The 7,654-nt window shown below is 39.1% G+C and overlaps 1 non-coding gene across 1 annotated transcript; it reads left to right on the top strand.

Moving 5' to 3' along the window:
- The first annotated feature begins 6,974 nt into the window (after positions 1 to 6,974).
- On the top strand, positions 6,975 to 7,093 carry LOC145409442 (5S ribosomal RNA). Its single transcript, XR_013899098.1, has one exon. It is a non-coding gene; the product is annotated as a 5S ribosomal RNA (ribosomal RNA).
- The last annotated feature ends 561 nt before the right edge of the window (positions 7,094 to 7,654 follow it).

Raw genomic sequence — 7,654 nt, 5'->3', positions numbered from 1 at the left:
TATTGAATATATGCTAGGGCTGTCTCATACAGGAATTGCGTACTGGTATTAATGGGGGTATTTTTACGACGTCAGCAGGTCTTATGGTAGTTCGGTAAAGTCTGCTTTTATGAAATTCAAATTCTTAAACGGTTCCCTGCCCCAGCAGGGATTCGAACCTGAGTCCATTACGACTGCAGGCCACCTTTCTACCGATTCAGCCAGAGTAAATCAATTTAAGAAAAGTTATAATGAGACAGGGTAGTAGGTGGGGCCACTCACCATCTGCTCACTTGATGTAGTGCTGCTCTGAGTGTCTGCCATTTCCTCTCTTCCTTCCTCTTTTGTCTTTCTTTCCTTCATTTTTTTCTCATCTTTCTGCCTATGGATGACTTTACACTCCCTCTTCTGTATTTCTTTTCTTCACTCTTTCCTCTTCCTTCTGCCTATGGGTGACTCTACACTGCGTGACAAGCCAAAATGGTTTTCTGTACACCAAGAAACCATTTACTATGCTGGGTGGTAACCATACAACCAAATTATGGCACCTGGTGGTTTAGTGGGTAATTAAGGTGCTCCAATTGGATTGAGCCTGTGTAGGTTTATATCCAAGGGATGGTTGGGGTTTATTGCTCATGTAATGCCACTCAGGGATGAGTAAGGCTGGTCACTCAGATCTTAAATGTCAAGACCAACTTGCCTAGACCTGGGCTTCTACGTTTTTAATGGGGCAGCACAGGACTGGATGATGGTACAATGATTTTTTTTTTTTTTTTTTTTTTAATAACAGAACGGAGGAAGGAAAAACAAATGAACTAAAAAAAAAAAAAATATCCATACACCAGATTACTGGTGTCCTCTGTTCATAAAATATCTGTAACAGTTAGACTTGAACAGCTGTGGGTTGAAGCGAGTTCCAGAGAGATGCAGTTCAGGGAATGAAAGAATTCTGACAGGCAGAAGTTCTGCAATATGGCTGAGTGACATTCCAGTCATGAGCGCTACCAGATGCCTGAGCAGCATGAGGGAAGGCATGGCGAGGTGGCACCATGGACGCAACTTCGTCTGAGCATTTGCCCAAAAACATGTAACAACATTGGCTTTGATTATTGCTAAGTTACCAGACCAGCTTAAGAGGCGAGCAATATAGCACTAACAGATGCAACTGATACTGCTCATTTATACTGTTGCAAAATACTGGTGAGTAATGTACTATAATATCAGTCTGCCCATATCATAAGTAATACATGCGTTCCATAATACAGTAGTGCCCCAACTTTCGCTACAGCAGGATTCACGGAATCCACTTTCGCGGCATGCACCAAATATTCCCTAACTTTCACTTTCCCTTGAAAAAAATCGATTTTCGCGCACAAATTTTGGGTTTGGGACAATGTTTTGAACTTTGAATTTCCTGCACCGCCCGCCCGCAACCCACCGCCATCTTGAATGACGTCATGTCAACACTCTGTCCACCCATTCCCTCTATTGTGTACGAGTGTGCTAGCTCCATTGTGTTGGATTCTCACGGCCATAGAGGAGCTTAACCTGGATGAAGATTTCGATGGATTTGTTCAAGAGAACCTAGCACAAAGGGAAATTCAGCACAGAGTGGAAGTGTTGCATCAAGTTGCATCTGAGGAGGCAGAGAGAGAGAGTGGTAGCGAGGCAGCAAGAGGTGGCGCCAATACGTCTGGCGTGGCTAAATAAGCCCGCCACGCGCCTCGGATACTTACCCCCAACATCCATTAAACACCTCAACCTGGTCTCTGTGGTATGTTTCTCCTCATATAATGTGTACTGTACAGTTTTTATTGTTTGTATCTCACAATACAATGTACAATAGTGATTTGATGTACTGTATTGCAAGTGAAAATGAAAATCTGATGTTACTTTAGGATAACCGGGAACCAATTAGCCTTTTTGCCATAAAGACAATGCCCCAACTTTCGCTAATTCCACTTTCGCGCATTATTTTTGGACCCAATTAGGCGCGAAAATTGGTGCCCCACTGTAATCTATTCCTTAAAACTAATAAAGTATATTAAGGGAGACACGCAAATCAGCTTTATACACACCAATGGAACATTTAACATCAAATTTTTGTGATTAATGGTTTGAGTCCCAAGGGGCTGGAGGTTTTTCTATTATGTAAAATTCTAACAGGGCCACAGGCTGCTCTCTTACCCTTAAATGCTCTGGACTACAGTAGCCTAGCTTTGGATTCCTACTCTCTGAAGGGGGTAAAATGAGATTGGCTTTCACTACTTTCACTATGAACATAATAGAAAAAAAATGTGGATTTAGTATATGTATGACTGCACAATACTGTATACATAGTTATGCATAAAATAAAGCATCAACTTCTTCAATCCAACGATCTGTTTTATTCTTGCTATATCCAAATGATATTTATTCAGCGGTGGATGGACTTTACCAATAACGAGGGGCTTAGATACAGCCTTCATCAACCCCAGCCCTACCTGGATACTCTTCTCACCTAAATAAAATCATCTATAGTTTATTCTGTGAAACCAGGCAGAGATTTTCATTCTTCTGCAACTTTTCTGTCTCTCAATGATAAAGTAAAAATTACTAGAGCTGCACAGCCATTTTCAGAGCACCTCTTTGTGACTAGCACCATATTCCAGCGTTAATCACTTGTTACTACTCAGCATTCAACACAGAGAGAGGGCAACTTTATGCCTGGTTAATGTGAAGAGTATAACAGCAGCAAGAAAAAAAACAATTTACATCCTTGGGCTCATGCTGGTACAAAACTGAAGTAGAGTTATCATCATGATCATGATCATCATCATCATCATAATCTCTACATCAGTGCTTTCAACCCAAAAATGTACTGTACAGGTTACATTATTTGTCTTACCTTCTGATGATTTTATTAAGTTTATAGGTGGCAATTCTATATGAAGGGATTAAATAATTTAAATAACCTTTCCCTACCTGGACGTTCTTTTTACCTACATAAAATCATGTAGCAGCAGCAAAAATAAGATAATATACATCCTTGGGTTACAGAAGCTTATGAAAGAGGAGTAGTAAAGTTAATAATTATCATCATCATTGTGTTAATATCTTCAACCCAAGGATAATGTTTATGAGAATGGAGCGAAGTTTATGCAATAATAAATACCATTATTATAATCATCATCCTCATTTTTTGTTATCATCATCATCATCATCTTTACATGAATGTCTTCCATCCAAAAACGTATTGCATTTACTTTTTGCTAGATCAAGATGATTATATTCAGTTTACAAAAGCAATTCTACATGGAGATGATTAGATACAGCCTTCATTAACCACTTCACTACTTGGATGATCTTCTCAGCAAAATAAAAGTCTCAGGAACAAGAATGAGATAAAGTAGAAAATACATATTTTGGTTAAGGGGAAAATATTCAATTAATGAAAAGATTATAGCAATATTTTGCATTATACTGATTCCTTCAACCCAGGGATGATATCACCATCATCATCATCATCATCATCATTCAGACCTCTTTTCCCAACCCAAGGTTGGGTGAAGTAGGGTTCAGAGAGCCAGAAAGAATTGAGAGAATGACATACTAACCAAAGTTTGCCCAGTTGAATGAGTCACACTCCCATTCACTCACCATTCAAACCCCCTAGAATCCTGTCCCCAATGATATTGTATATTCTATTTTTGCTACCTCCAGACACTTTCATTTGCCTTTAATGAGATGCCTCCAAGTGAAGAGGCTACAGTATGTAGATACTGTATATCCTTCACTAACCCCATCACTATCTGGGTGTTCTTTTCAACTCAATAATAATACTGTAACAACAAGAATTTAGGAGAAAAGTATATCCAGTATATCCTGGGAACAAAAGCAGTTTACAAGGCACTGTCTGCCAAAGTAGGGATGCTGTTTGTTTGTGGTCTGTACATCTGCTTCACCAACCAGACAGAGGTAGTGCAACAACAACAAAAGTGAAGCAAAATTAATGTAAACACTGTCCTAGGCTTCACATTATTCCTCTCCAGATGATGTCTTTTCTGTACCACATGCTTGTTATACAGTATAAAGCTGATTTTATTCAATTTAGGAGACAGTGAACTGGCAGAGTCAGATACAGCTTAGATTTTGAACTTGTGGAGTTAGATACAATCTAGATTTTGAACTGATGGAGATAGATACAGCCTCAGTTTTGAACTGGTGGAGTTTGATACAGCCTAGACTTTGAACTGGTGGAGTTTGATACAGCCTAGATTTTGAACTAGTGGAATTAGATATAGCCTACAATTTGAACCAACAAACATCTGATTATTAGCCTGAGTGTTAATGCTGTCACTGTTAACAGTCTCATGGTTGGCATAACTCAAGTACTTTATACCAGCTAACAAAAGATTACAGTATATTCAGCTGAAAGTGAGCCACAGAAGCCTGTGTGTGTTAACATCACCAGCATTAACCCTGTCTTGGAAGGATAATTCTAGCAATCTGTTTCACCTAGACAATTATATTCAGCTGGAGTGAGTCATAGGAGTCTTACTGTTTAATATCTGTCTATTGCCTGATGTCATCACATACAGTATATGGAGTTACATTATACTGTGCTTGGGAGATGAGATAAATCTAGCACTTCTAGTAAACAGACAATTATATTCAGCTCAGAGTGGGCCATAGGAGTCTGAGTGCTTAATACCCAGGTATATATTATCTGCCATCATCACATACAATGCATGGAGTTACCTATGTTACAGTTCGTTAATTTGCATTTAGACCACTGAACATGCTGTGTGGGTGTTATCATTCACTGCATGGCAAGAGTTTGTATGTCCTAATTTTGGTCCATTTCCCTACTCATATCACTATCCTCTCTCCTGCTTTTTTATTTCTATCATGTGTAGTGTTTCCCCATTCAGTCCCCTATCCTTTATCCTGCTTTTATGTTTTTATCATATGCAGCATTTCCCTATTCAGTCCACTATCGTCCACTCTGCTTCTATGTTTCTGTCATGTGACGCATTTCCTTACATAATCCCCTATCCTTTACCCTGCTTTTATACTGTATACCTATCATGTGTAGCATTTCCCTATTCAGTCCCCTATCCTCTATCCTGCCTTTATACTGTATATCAATCATGTGTAGCATTTCCCTATTCAGTCCCCTATCATCTATTCTGCCTTTATACTGTATATCAATCATGTGTAGCATTTCCCTATTCAGTCCCCTATCCTCTATTCTGCTTTTATACTGTACTTCTGTCATGTGTAGCATTTCCTTACTCAGTCCCCTATCCTCTATCAAGCTGTCGTACTGTATACCTATCATGTGTAGCATTTCCTTACTCAGTCCCTTATTCTCTATCCTGCTTTGACATTAACATGTGTATGTACTTTAATTCAATGGTATGTGTCTGTTATGTCAGATACTGAGCCACTTCCTTACTCAGTCCCTTATTCTCTATCCTGCTTTGACATTAACATGTGTACAGGGTATGTACTTTAATTCACTGGTACGTGTCTTTTATGTCAAATATTGAGCCACTTCCTTACTCAGTCCCCTATCCTCCATTCTGCTTTAATTTTTTTTCTCTTCTTGTTGTTGTTTATTTGTTTTTTATACAGAGAAGGAACCAAAAGTTTTAGGGCCATCAAGTTGTTGAAAAAAAAAAAAAAAAAGAAGAAGAAGAAAGAAAACAGTGCCAAATTCAAATTTCTTTCACCCAAGACCAAGTGTCCATGTGTCACAATTTTGAGCCATTTCCCTCTTCATAACGGGATTATGGCGTCTGGCAATAGATACAGTAGACAGATAGATAGATATTGGTAACCCGCAGGTCTCCACACTCGCCCATGCCTTCCTTGATGTGCCTTGGGGCATTATTCCCTTGACACTGAAACCTGTCACTCTCCTCATGCAGTCAGTCCTGTTCCAACTCAGTAACAACCTCTCCTCCCACTACACACCATCCTATCTATCTATTGCCAGATTAAAAAAAAAAAAATGCAGTATATATATATATATATATATATATATATATATATATATATATATAAAATGTATATATATATATATATATATATATATATATATATATACATATATAGTATATAAATATATATATATACTGTATATATATAGACAGACAGACAGACATCACCTCCACATCGCCTTGTCCTCTGCCGTTTGGCTGCCTTCCCTCCAACTCGCACCACCCTCTCTCATATATCTCTCCACTCCATCCCTCCATCTCATCCATGGTCTCCCTCTCCACCTCACTCACATACACTCTTTTAATCAGTCTCTCATTCTCCATCGTCTCCACATAATAATCCACTGCTTTATTAAACCAGTCTGAGAGTGTTAATACTGACTGTTGTATGGGACTGATATAACCAAGTGCAGTCAAGTCTGTCCCGACTCATTAATCCTTCCTCCCACAACACAACATACTGCCTAACTTAATTCACTACTTTATTCTAACACCTGAGTGAGAATACAAGCCTGAGAGTGTTAATACTACCCATATATGCTTCCCTGCATTATACTCTAACCTTCCTCCCACAACACAACATACTGCCTAACTTAATTCACTACTTTATTCTAACACCTGAGTGAGAATACAAGCCTGAGAGTGTTAATACTACCCATATATGCTTCCCTGCATTATACTTACTCTAACATTTCTCCCACAACACACCATCCTGTATTATATACTTCACTACCTTAGTATTCAAGTTGTGGACGTGGCCCAGTTCCATCAGATGAAAAACACTACCTGCTCCACTCTCACTTACTCTCAGGGTCAATTTCTTTCTAGCAATCTAGATGCCCAACTTTACAAAGAGACTGACAACTTGACATGATAGCAAAAATAGATATGAACAGATATGGACATTATTTCCAGGCTCTAAGTGTGTATCTTGACTGAAAATAAGACACTTTTTTTTTTTTTTCCAAGTCAAAGTATAAAGATGAAGGGACACAATATATATTCTTAGGCAATGGCCATACCACGTTGAGTACACCGCTTCCTGTCCGATCAGCGAAGTTAAGCAACGTTGGGTCTGGTTAGTACTTGGATGGGTGACCGCCTGGGAACACCAGATGCTGTTGGCATCCCTACATGTCAAGTGGGGTTGGTGGAGGATTAGTGCCCCTCCCTGTAAAACAATTAACTCTAAGCCCTTGGCCACCCCATCTGGGATACATGGCATCTGGCAATGAATGAATGAAAAAAAGAATTTCTGCCACATGTAAACAGAATCAAAGTCTATGCTGAGACTCACAAATGATTAAAAATAACATAACACATCTTAGGTTTCCTTATTTTCAACAGTTTCTAGCAACTCCTAGGAAGTAATTAACTGGCTTTAGTACTTAGCTATACAAATGTCTCTCAACTTCCATCATGTCCTTTGACAGAATTGACTGGTTCATCAAAATACTATTGGCAGTGCTGAAAGGATGGATGGTGGACTGCATGATGGGGAAACATCAACCAGCAGTCCAGTGGGTTCACATTTATATGAGCCTGGAGCCACTACAACAACAATGGTTCAATAAAAGAAGTCTATCTATCTATCTATCTATTGCCAGACGCCTCAATCCCATTTGGGGAGGCCACAAACAAATCACCTCCACGTCACTCTGTCCTCCGCCATTTCACTGCCCTGCTCC

This window comes from Coenobita brevimanus, chromosome 80, assembly GCF_032717465.1.
Source record: "Coenobita brevimanus isolate Jiangsu-jjx chromosome 80, ASM3271746v2, whole genome shotgun sequence".
NCBI lineage: Eukaryota > Metazoa > Arthropoda > Malacostraca > Decapoda > Coenobitidae > Coenobita > Coenobita brevimanus.
This window is presented reverse-complemented; position numbering and strand designations above follow the sequence as displayed.